General features: G+C 40.2%; 1 protein-coding gene across 5 annotated transcripts in view; it reads right to left on the bottom strand.

Moving 5' to 3' along the window:
* Positions 1–13,106, bottom strand: part of fam49a (family with sequence similarity 49 member A) — a 32,023-nt gene that overhangs the window by 10,758 nt on the left and 8,159 nt on the right. For all 5 annotated transcript variants that reach the window (XM_035678584.1, XM_035678587.1, XM_035678586.1 and 2 more), the window contains one exon: positions 4,029–4,084. The gene's annotated coding sequence lies outside the window, so the exon portion shown is untranslated. The remainder of the gene's footprint in view (positions 1–4,028; positions 4,085–13,106) is intronic.

Here is a 13,106-nt window from a genome sequence, read left to right on the forward strand (position 1 = left end):
GTGTTTGTGTGTGTGTGTGTATTAACATAGCTAGCGAGCCAACTAGTTTGTGAACACTGGGGAGTGTCTATGATTGCGGTGATGTCACTCACAATGTAGCTGCATTGCATTGCTGGTATGCTAAGGCTACTGTTCACAGAGAGAGCCATGGTTCAGAGCACACACACACACACACACACACACACACACTTGTTTAGACTTGACCAAAACATGTGTGACATCTGTCTCCAGATCTACTAAAGAGTAGACAATACAAAAATGAAGTTTCCATCTTTTCCACCGACTATGTAGGAGGCAGCCTTTAGATAGTGAAAGACAAGGCAACATCCTGACATGTATCAACCCAACACCATGGACGATAGTAAGATTAATAAGGAGGAGTCAGCATTCTCAATCTCAAAATTGCCACTTCTGTGCAAGCTACATCCCAATATCCTGTTTTGAGGGCCACTTGTCATACAGAAGATGGTCACCACATAAATCTAAATAACAGTGTTTCTAGTACAGCTGAGAGGTACAAAAGTGCAAACCATTGACAAAAAAAGGTTCTGCTCAACAGTGCAGAAACCTGATTGGCATGTTTTACTTCCTTAGTATTCTGGTCGGATTTGTTTTCAATGTGTATGCAAATGTACGCCTCCAAAAATATCCTGTGACAGTTAACTCGACTAACAAGTGTGTGCTCCATTCTCCTCAAACTCTCCTGTTTATTTACTGGAGGCAATGTGACGTATATGGTTTATTGCTACTATAACAATACTGGCCAGCTGAAGGAAAAGATTTTACCTTAGACATGGAACAGACTTTTTTCCCTGCACATATTTTCACTTCACATAGCAGGAAAAAGTACAAGTGTAACTAATAACATTAACAACGGCTCCATTCCATTAAGTAACCAAGAATGCCATGACAGTGAGCCAGTATGCACAACACCAGGAACCTGGAGCTGGCAACTGTCTGTTGTGATAAAAAGGGTTTATAGTGAAAAAAAAAAAAAAAAAAGGACAAGCCTCGGAAATGCTTCCAAGACAGAATTTGTACAGTGTGTCAGACAAGGTTTAACTACGGCTTTACCTTTCAGACAGGTTGATGAATGCATAAAACACTGCACAGAAACGCTCACATGCTGTTCAAGGCCGAGCCGTAATGTTTAGTCCATCTTTCATATCCTGCTCACAATGAGTACCAGCCCTTCATAAATCCATGTCAGATTAAATCTACATTTTTTTGTTTTGGTTCCCTTCTTTTCTTTTTTTCCCCTTGTTCTATGAATATTTATACAATCCGTTTTTTGTACATGCTGTTCATGAAAGAACAAAATCAAATCAAACCCCCCCCTAGAAATACTCAGGGTTAAAGCCGCACTGATAGTCTATTTGTGAACATGGATCACCTGACCGGGCTACAAATCCCTCCTCTTAACCTGGGTTCAACACAGGTCAGGAGAGGGGATGGCAATGTACATTTAAATTTAATACCATTTACAACTTTCAAATTGTGACTAGACAAAAAAAGAGCGAGAGAACAGGAGAGACCTGTGGTTTCAGGGGTTTAAATGCAGGTTGAATGCACTTTAAGGAAACCTGCATTACAATATGTACATGTTGTTCATAACACTCTACATCATAAACACTATTACTCAAGGTGTCATGCCTGTACATGCACTTCTGTGTCGGCCCACTGGAAATCAAACTTTCACATCTACAGAGCTTCACAGAACCATCAACTGCTCTCTGTTATATGACACTTTCTCGTCTTCACTCTGCAGTCTAAATAGCAGACATGGAAGGAAAAAGTTTGCAGGGAATTTTCTCATCTGCTTGGTTCCTCTTTCACAACCACTTATCTATATGGCCTGGACTGAAAGTGTGGAAACTTTGACTTTCCTCTTTCCCATAGTCTTTAGCTGACATGTGGTTAAATTAAAGGGGAATAGCACATATAGTATACCAGATAAAGGGATATTTCTGTGAATGTGCTGAGGGTACAACTACAAACCATTGAATTCAATTCAATTCAATTTAGTGCCAATTCATAACAGAAGGTTATCTCAGGAACTTTTAAATATAGCCGCAGGTTCTAGACCGATACCTCCTAAAAAAGGAGACAATATTTCCCTTTATAATGCCCTTTACAAGAAGTCCAGATTTAAAAAGAAAAGAAAAGAAAAGAAGAAGTTATAGTTTATACTGAAACCTCTCAGGAATTACAAAAAATCTCGTTGTTGAACGTCACAGAGTTGTGTGACTGGGGAACTTTTTATTACCCTGACAGTTAACCTGTCAGTCTTGATCAATTACCTGCACTTCCATTTTTCTAGTGTAGTGCCACAAGTTATTCTCAGAGCAGAAACTCCCCCAACAGACCCGCTGTCCTCCTTTAACCTCAATTTAAACATTCCTCTTGCTTCAAAAACTGTACTTGTGAAACTGTGCTGCAGTCTAGAGGCTATTTGTGCTTTATAATTAAAGCAAACTCTATGCATTTGAAGCACCAAAATGAGAGCCACATTCAAATTGCCTTCCTGCTCACTGAGTGTTTTAAACAACCTCTGCTGAGAGAGAAATCATGCTCGGAGCAAAGACAAACCAAATGCTTTGTAGAGCGGTGAAGGTAATTTAGCGTTTTGCATTACTACAAGGTTTAATGTTTGGAGTGGAAAATAGTTTGGGAAGTACAATCATCAGATGTTAATAATGCTTTCACATCTAATATCTGTGTTTGTGCTATTAACCTACAACTCCCAACAGAGAGACATCATGTGAATGATCAAATACCAGATCCATTTCTCACACAAGTCCTTGATTTAAGTCACCCTGTGAAGGTTACGACCACTACTACTACCATGGAGCAGTGTTTTTTTGTAATGCATGGGTCCCCATTTGTTCAAAGGAAGTGCATCCTTGAGCATGTGGGTGGCACCATTAACATCCTGCCATTGGTTTCATGCTGTTGTGCCAATTAACAGTTGGAGGCAGTAACATGACAAAAAATAGCAATGTGCAAACAAAGGCAGCAAAGAAGAAGAAAAATTAACAAATCACACTTTAAATTATTTTTAAAACCCGGCTTGGCAAACACACTCTCCACGTCTGTTGGAACTGAAGGATTCCCACAATGCATTTTGGTGAGGAACACCAAATGTAAAACAGGACTTTTGTTTTTTTACAAGAAAACTTCACAGGTCACCTTTACTGAACTTTTATTTTTCAAAAGAAAAACCAGAGCAAAGACTGAATTGTCCTTGCCAACAGAAAATACCTACAGCTGTTCCCAATGTTGCTTTTATAGTCTCTAAAATTTTATTAATTCCATTTCATGAGGCTTAAGTTTGCATCTTATTAGTAGCAGATTATCTCTAAAAAATGCAACTTTATTTTGTTATGCTTATGATACAATCACTTTTTAATTTACCAGTACAACATGGCCTTTGCAGTCCACAGCCCTTTCCTTGATATAAAAATACTTAATCTTCAGATGCAGAATGACTAAACATTTTTTGTAGTTTTAATCTTATACTGATTATGGAAGTTGCAAATGTTGCCTAAATTCACTGCCACTGAAACAAATGGACATGGAGACATTTAAAGAATGCAACAACCATTCTAGTTTTTGTTCTTTCCACGTGTAATACAGGCAGTCAAACGGGCATTCAAGAGTCTTTTCAGGTGGCATTTGTCAGTGCAAACTTCAAAAAAAAAACACAAAAAAAAACAAACATCAAAATTGAATAGTGTGATGTGGATATTCTGGGATCCAAGAAACACAGACTGACCATTCAGTATTTCTCTTTATCAGCCCTGAGGACTAACAGTTTAACAGCCTACCAGGGAGAAAGTTTTGGGCTTAATACAACAAGTGCAGGCTAATCCCACAGTAATCATCTAAACCACAGCATTGTTGCTGGGCTGATGTGCCTCAGTGGCAGCTTAGAGTGTGCCATTACTCAAACATGACTACACAAGCCCCGAAAAAATGTTTTTTTATTTGTGTGTGCGTGTGTGTGTGCGCGTGTTTCAGTCATGTACCTTCTCTGGTGGAGGACCTCGGGTTGCTCTCTATATCATCCGCTTTCTCTTTGTCTCTGAAAGAAGAGAAAAGATGGAATCTGTGTTAAAATCAATATGGACTGAGCAGAAATAAATGATGCTGGAGACAAACAATCAGACAGCATGTTTTAAAAACGTGTTTGAGTGCATATCTGCACCCACGTGCACATCACACGCCTGCAAGTGGGACAGGTACAGTATGAACTTTCCACATTAACCAACTTCCCCTCAAGCATTCAGCAAACAAATACATCCCTCCCTCATCACAAAGCAGACACTGAATTATTCATCAGTGAAACCTACACCCTTGTTCGTTTCATCCAAAATAAAGCTGATTAAGACTGTGTCTGCGGCATGTTCACTGGCGTATTAAATGTCCTGTGACAAGCTGCGGCTGCTAATGGTCACTGGGATGTACTGTACTGAAACTCCCTCCAGCATGAGAGCAGAAAATAAATAAAAAGATGGCATTGTCACATTCTGTCAAAAATGAGAGTAGTGCAAAACCAATGTGACATTTATTACCCAACTGAAGAACAAAAAACGAATAGGATTATCTGAAGCTCATTTTATAAACAAAAAAATGAAGCAGTGTTTTTGGAATTTTTAAAATGATTTGAGATCAAACTGCTAAGAGTGCAGCACATGCATGGACTCCACAACGTTTTAGGCTGTATCGGAAGCATTTCCGACAGTTATTAGTACCAGAACAACCCTACACACAACAAGTACTGGCCATTCTGGGAAACAGGTTATTTACACATCTTACTGTACGTACATTCTCCGAAAACAGGGTTTAGTGAACAGAAATACCAACTATTTGTTTTTGCAAAAATCTGCACTTAATGACAAATGCTATGACATCTCTTTTCTTATTTGGGAGACGACGGTACAAACTATCATGTGAGAGACTGAAGAGTGAGACAGACCCATCTGTCACAGTAAATAGTCCTCATTCATCTGTGTTGACCTCCATTCCTCCCCTTGGAGAACCTGCACAGCAACAGAGCGAGGGAAAAAGAGGTAGGATGTTGTGGGTGGATGAATGGATGGATGGAGACGCTCTCCTTATAAGGACATGGTAGTATGTGGTGTCTCCCCGTGGTCTGACACATGAGCGGACTTCACCTCAACATTACACTAGAGACACACACACACACACACACACACACACACACACACTTGCCAAAACACCATGTGGACAGCACAGACTGAGCACCGATGAGAGCAGACACTTCACCATCACACCCACTTCACTCATTATACGGCCAACTTCTCTCTTTCTCTGCACTTCAACTTCTTCATCCACGTACTCTTTTTCTCTCCTCCCCTCTAGCACTCCCTCTCCCACTCTCACTTCTCTGCTTCTTCTCTTTATGTCACACATAGCTGGATTCTCTCCGTTCTTCCAGCCTGCCAAAAATCCAAAACAGACAGACAGGTGTCACCAGGCAGTCAACTCATTTACATAATGACACTGAATTTGATTAACTGAATTAGCCTGGGAGCCCATTTACACAATCAGCCAGCAAAATCATTACAGATTTTTAAAAAAAACATAGCAATTAGCTAGCCAGATAGATCTTCCATCCGGCCCTTTATTTAGTCAGTTAGTTATTCCAACGAGCAGGCCTTTTAGTAAACTAGCCACACATTTAGCCAGGCAGTAAGCAAATGAGTCACTCAGTTTAGTAGTCTTTTAGTCACTAAATCTGTCAATCATCCCAGCAGGTGGTGGAGCCAGACAGAGAGGAGGGAGATGCGTGCAGACTCTCAAAAAATAAACATGTTTTTCAGGAAACATCAATCGAGAGCCAGGATGGAATTTTCCAGTGACCCCACAAGAATAACACATAATAACACTGGCCCATCATGTCCCATTGTATGTTATTAAACAATATGATTGTAGTGAGGCTGACAATCTATTGTTTAGAGTAAACACATTAGAACAGTTCATTTAGCCATTTTTGGGAAAATGTTTCTAGTGAAATCTCGTCGTCAGTTTTGTCAACCAAAATCCAACCAACCAACAGTCCAATCTATCAGTGTGTGTCACTTTTTCATTTGAGTATATAATGTGGGAATCAAACTGTTCATTTGTTCTGACAAGAGGAAGGAAGCCTTCATCACCTCACATAACACATCTATTGTCCCCTACTTTCAGCCTGAATTGTTCTTGGCCCTCAAGGAAAACGTGGATTATCAAAACCCATCATAGTTTTCATTACATAATGACTCTTTTAGACATTCAGCTGTTGCTGTAACTGAAAATGACTGCACTGCCCTCTCTTAAGGTTTCATTTCCATTACATTTTGGTCCATGTTCATCCAAAGTATTTATAATATCCTGATGAAAAATTTAACTGATTTTATAGCTACAGCAAGCAACCTTTTAGCGTAGCCCAGTGGGCAGCATGTCTTGCTTGTGAACACCATGATGGCAGTTTAAGATGGAGACCCAAGTGTTTCTAATGCACTTTCTCCAGACACTTTTTTCCCCAAAATGGAGTCTTCAAAAGTCTTCTTTTGCCCACAACCCAAAGATATTCAGTTTACTATCATAGAGGACACATTTAAGAAGCTGAATCAGAGAATTTGGACGTTGTTTTCTTAAAAGAATTTTTATTTTCTATGAATATAGTTGCCAATTAATAGTTGATAACTAATCGATTAATAAACTAATTGTTGCAGCTCTAAAGTCAGGTATCTATATCAATGAATTAAAGGCAGACAATGACCTCTCTTCACCTGGGCACTGTGCTTTATTAGCATTGTCACACACGCACAAAGAACAGTCTTGCATGAAAACATTCTCTTTCATGCACAAACACACACACGGCTGTGTCAAAAAGCTATCCGTTTCCATGGTGACAGCAGGGACGTCCGTTAAAACAGGGGAAGCACATGAATATGACAGAGTGGAACCCTGGAGGGGACACACATACACACATACACACTTTCTTCAATGGTTTACTGTTTAGAAAAAGGGAAGGTGTGATGAAAACTGCTGTCACTTCTGGTTGAACGCCTAGCAAGGAGGATGCCAAACCTACTGGGTAGAGAGGGAGAGTGGCAGAACACAGGCGTGTGATGAAGACGAGAAGAAAACAGCAGAAATAATCCTGAGGGAAACCGTGAAAATATATACATTATTTTTTTCGTGTTGACACCAGGAGTTGTGAATATATGTGAATATGTGAATATATATATAGACAATGACTTGTTAAAAGTTAAAAGCCTTAAAAAAAGAGATCATCATTATTGTGACACTGCCTCCGTGTTGCTTAAGGGAATGAACTGTGACTAAAGAAAGTAGAGCGACTAAAGTAAAACTAAACGGCAGCGAGAGACTTTCACGCAGTGTGATCCAGAAGTTAGCAGGGAACATCTTCCACCTCTGTCAATGAAACAGTTGTAGATCTCATTAATATGTGTGTCATGGAAAGGCACACACTTCTTGACTGTGACGGTGCCCTGCAAATGTCCTATTCAAATGGTCTGTGGCCAACGTTTACACAAGAGGACAAAAGACTCCATATCCCACAGTACACTGGGTTAAATGGACCGTAACAGTGAACATTCACGAGTCCCTCTTATCTGGCTCTCATATCAGCTGTGCTTTCAGTGTGTTTACATGCCCAACATCAGCCTCAAACCACTGAGTACTAAGTAAACAAGCAAACATCAGAATCTAATGCAAATTTGTCCAACACCGATTGAAGTGTGGTTTTCTTACCAATACAGCCAAAACTACAGTATGTAAACATATCTTATGCTTTCTGTACACTATTTTTCTTTCTAATGTATCCTGTAAGTACTTTGAAAACTCAGGCATTTGTTAAAGCTGACATTTAATGTTAATTGCAATGAAATGACTCATCTATGGAGCCACCTTTGAAGTTGAGATTTACATTAGCCACCAGAATTGTTGGTGAGTGACTCATAAACATGATGCAATGCCATAACTGATTACAACTAACACTTGGATTTTACAAATTCACAAATTGGATTTTACTGCAGGGCTACTGAACTGTACGGTAAGGAGTCACATAGTTTCACTGCAGTCTTCATCAGTCAGTATAAAAGGACAATTCAGTGAAGTAACATCTTGTGTATTTTTCGCTCGCAGTGATGGGAGAGTGATGAGCACAGAGATACAAAGAGACAAAGTCCGTCAGAGAGCATTTGTCAAGGTCGACAGCAGAAGTGACTTTGTCCACACAGCTCTACTCAGAAAACTAGCTCCAAGAAAATACAGAGTGAAGGCCGTCACAGCAGAATGCAGATACAATAATGCTTTCTTCAACAGGCAACCAAAGAAAACAACAACGCTTCTTGACTTTTACAGTGTAGAGAATGCATACTGCTGAACTACTGCAGTCAGTCAAAACATTTTCTTGTCCTGAAGGAGGAACGGGCCATAACCCACTTTGGATCAAGACTGTTTTCTTAATGCTGCATTTAAGCTTCCACAATCAAAATTAGTATCATTCAGATTTAGCCTGGCCTACAAATATGATAAGAATACTTAAGTGCAGAGGGTCTGAGAGAAAACCTAACCTTTTGGTCTTGTGTAGTTCAGTGGGTACATTATGACAATCACAATATGGAGACAGAGACAGCTATCAGGGGTGACAAATCTGAGCCCATTACAGACATCATAGCTATTGTTTGAAATACTTGAAATCCAAGCTTTTTACTGGTCAAATATCTGCAATTCCTAAAAGTATATAAAAAAAAAAAATAGACGTTTAATACAGATATGGACATTTGCAGGCGTACAGTGAGCTGATTAGACAAAAAAATGACATGTAATAAGTGGTTACTGTTGTCGGAGTGAACAAAGTTATTTTTTTAGAAGCACAACTTATTAACTCCGGAGCATGAATTATCCAAACACTGGGTCCATCCATAATAAACTTCAATGCACTTTGAAGCTCTATAGTGTGTTTCTGAGAAAAGAGTTTACAAAAGGGCAATCAAACCACACAAACTGGTATTTTCAAGACATTTGTAGTGTAAGCCCAGCCGTATACAATATATGTGCAGTTCCAACATCAGTTCTAACTCGTTGTAATTTTGTGAAAATGCCAGTTTGTGTGGTTTGTATGAAATGACCACGGTTTATGACCATTCCGAGTCAAATCAGCAGTACTTGCTCCATTACATACTCCATAAAACTGACGACGGGGGACCCTGGCACAAACCCTGGATAGCGTGACAGCTGTTGCTCTTCACAGACATCCAGGACTGAACCTATAAATCAATTATTTACATGAATGAGCATCATCTCCACCACTGGAAAACGCACAATTCCATCACAGCTCCAGGTCACGCAAGGGGAGTTGGTGTGCAGAATCATGAGTGAGTAAACAAGTCCCAGGTGAGACCCCCTTTAACGCTCACTTTCAGGCATGAAGATAAATGTGTGTGTGTGTTTCAATGTGTGGACTGCACGCGTCTTTAATGGCCAAAGCCTGTCCCTTACTGCAATGTGGAAAGCAAAGGATGGAGTGAGGGAGCTAGGAATGGGGGGAGGGAAGGGAGAGACACATCTGGCTGAGGAAGATGTGCGTTCTGCAGACACCCTCTAAGGGTTCAACCAAGGGTTAACCCTCAATGGAGGTTCAATTGGCTGGAAGAGTGCGACTCTCCCATGAGCGTGTGTATGTGTGTGACAACTCAGGAGCATCTTTCTTCCATTCTGCATGGCAACAGCTGATGAATGGATGATGGATTCATAACAGCCCAGTGGCTCGGGGCTTTGGCATTTTTGGCACCAAGCGTTAACATTTATTTGACAGCCTTGTACGACAACAGGGGCCTATGTTCACTTAGATTCATTTTCTAACATTAAATGTGCCCGTTTGCTGCATTCTAGCCTTCAGTACTACCCTGACATTGATGCATGTAACCCTTAAAACAACTAATGAAAACAGGAAAATGTTAGACTTCACACTACTGCGAGTAAAACCTTTCATTCATCAACTGACACTCAGTTGAACAGGAAACGCGTCGGCCTACTCACACTCTGCACAACAACAAAAAAAAGCAAGCAGGCTGAATAATAACTGACAAGTGTGAGAACTGTGTTAAGTTCCTTTTTTCTCATGCAGGTAGAGCTGCTCGTGTGTAACTGCGCAACCACACCAGGACTTTATTTCTAGAATGTCTGGAGTTCAGAGAGTCAAGATGCTGGTATAGAATCAGGACATTTAAGGTGTTTTGACCCCTCCAATCAAAATAACCCTCATTAATACATCTAAACACACCATCTGGCAGCATAATCACTATTATTCATTTACAGCATGGTCATAACTTTGGGTAGGAAACAAATGATTGTCTCTACTAATGATGATGCAGGAACAATTAGATGTAACAAGATATGCTTCCCATGTTTTTTTCTCCCTACTCTTAAGTTCAAGCCGGCTGAACCTGATTTGCAGTTTAAATAATCTGGTTGCAGTTTACTTCCTCTCACTCAGGTGACTATTTATGAATCTTCAGCTACATAACATTGTCAAACACAAGCCTTTTGAAAGGTCAAATGTAATAAGGAGAAACAATTTCCTCTGCTGTATCTTGGCGCACATATTTCAAACAGCCAAGCTTATAAATCATTGAACCTGGAACACGATGAAACAGAAAAGTTCTCAGTTTTGATCTTGAATAGCACATTCCCAGGGTCAGGGCCCACTGGGTTGTTCTTGTTGAGGAACAAAGAACTGCCAATAAAAAATACATACATTTTAAAAAGGCTTGGTGATGTTGTTCAAACACAGTAAATCCCAGATGGAGGAAAATGACCACCAGCCAATTGCTTCTACTTTTTGGCTGCCTCTGGGACTTTATCTACCAGCCATTTTGGCAAAGGATCAGATATGGAGCTCTTGTAATGACAGTGTAGCTCGGTAACTAGGGAAAAAGTATGTAAGGAATGAAGCAGATACACTATCAAGTTCACAAAAAAACAATATTAACACATTATTTTTGAAGCCTGGATTTTAGTTAACTCTTGTCACCATTTTGGAGCAACAAAATCCAAATCTTAGAAAAGGACTAAAGGACCTTTAGTTATGTGTCAGTACTATAGGAGTGTTTTATACCATTGCCAGAGCACAACCATACTTCAGAGAGACAATGTGCTTATGATAATATACAGCCTGACTGGTCATTTAGTGCTAATTTAGTTTATTTACTGCCCATAATACAATGTTTGAGTGCCGTCTCTCTTTATTTTTACAACAAGAATTGTGGCCATTATCTTCAATTTAATGTTGACTGTATGAAAAACATCGAACTGTGACCCCACAGTGCTGTTACGCAGTTACTCTTTAGATTTTTTGTTTTCACACTGTTGCTTGATTGGGTGTTTAATTCAAATAATAATGGAGGGTTGGACATTTCATTACCCAGTTTTACCAACCCAATAGTAGTTCGTCCACTGTGTACCCATTCAAATTTGTGTGTGTGATTAGACAGTAGGTCACAATTAAACAAGTGACACAGGTCTAAAATGCCTGTGTACTTATCCGGCAGTTCCTATGTCTGTTAAGTCAACCCATTTCCTCAGTGAGGGATTTTGTATAAACCAAAGGAAACCAAAATCAACACCAATGACCCAAAATAACTTCTGTTTGGGAATCTCTAGGAAAATGACTGGCAAGCAAAAACCAATTGTATTATGTGCCATACCGTGTTGAGACGAACAATATCAAAACTTATGTTAGCGCCAAATTCATAACAGAAAGTTATCTCAGGACCACTTTTCAAAGGAGCAGGTCCTTTAGGCCGAACTCCTTTTACATTTACAGAGACCCAAACAGTTAACCACCATCGAGCAAGGACCTTGGCGACGGGGCAAGGAAAAAACTGCCTTTTAAACAGGCAGAAACCCCAGGACAGACCCTTCGGCTCAGTAGGTGGGTGGTCATCATGCCTTGAACCAGGTTGGGGGAGAAAGAGAGGGAGGAGAGCATCATTGTGTACAGGGACTGCTGTTGTTTTTTTTGGGTTTTTTTTTTTTTTATACTTGTTCTTATTGGTGAGATTTTATACAATAAAATGCCCTAGTAACGTTGTTATCTACTTATGTGGTGACCTTTGGCCTGTTGTAATCTGTATATACTGTATATAGTCACTACCTCAGTGCCTGCTGAGTGTTGTTATTGTTCCACTCCAGAAAGTTCTGAATCCTAAAAACAGTCATGAAAGATGTACCTAGAAACAATTATGGGAAACTAGTAAGAACTAAGCAGAGCAGTTGGGTAGTAACATAACTATCACTCTGTCATACTGTCACTCTGAGAAACTGACATATGATCACATTAAGTCCATTAACTACAGGTCCTTAAACATGAAATAAAAAAACAGGCCTGCCACTTAAACAAAAACAACAAGGTTGGCCTTGGCTTTCTGCATCCATTTTTAAAATCCTTCTGCTGTTTTGACTGGCCAGAAAAACAGGCCTTCAAATTGGGTTAGGGGAGATGCGTCTCCCTCAGGCTCCCTTCGCTGGAGCAAATGTGACAGCAGGGCGTGTTGGGGGGTTGAGCTCAGCTTGAGGGGAGGTTGGCTGAGTTTTGCCCTAATATGGACACAGGACGGTGGGGGGGGGGGGGGGCGAAAGCAGGGAGGAAGGGTGGGTGGGTGGAGAAGGGGAAACTGCAGCACCACACATGGCAGCCCCTTGGGAGCCTTTTTTCTTGCTGTATCATTGACTCTTTATCTTCCTCTTGCAGTCTACTTAAACAGCAGTTTCAATGTTTTGTGGTCTGAGGCTGACTCTGACGCTCATCAACTGAAAGAATCTTTAAGTAAGAGTAATCGATCCCCGTCAAGTTTGTTAGTTGTTGTTGGGCTCATCACAAACATCTCATACAAAATTGAGTCAATGACACTGAAAGAAGTGTGGGAGTCCTCGGCAGTGTGTAGCTCTGTTACGCTGGTCCGTGTGAGTGGTTCAGTCAGTGGTTGTGTTTATTTTACCTTAGTATTACAAATCTATCCTTCAATTGGTTGGGTGTAGGGGGGCGGGACGTGGTATGGCATTGAATG

The sequence above is a fragment of the Morone saxatilis genome, unplaced genomic scaffold (genome assembly GCF_004916995.1).
Source record: "Morone saxatilis isolate NCDOM2014 unplaced genomic scaffold, NCSU_SB_2.0 Contig7, whole genome shotgun sequence".
Classification (NCBI taxonomy): Eukaryota; Metazoa; Chordata; class Actinopteri; family Moronidae; genus Morone; species Morone saxatilis.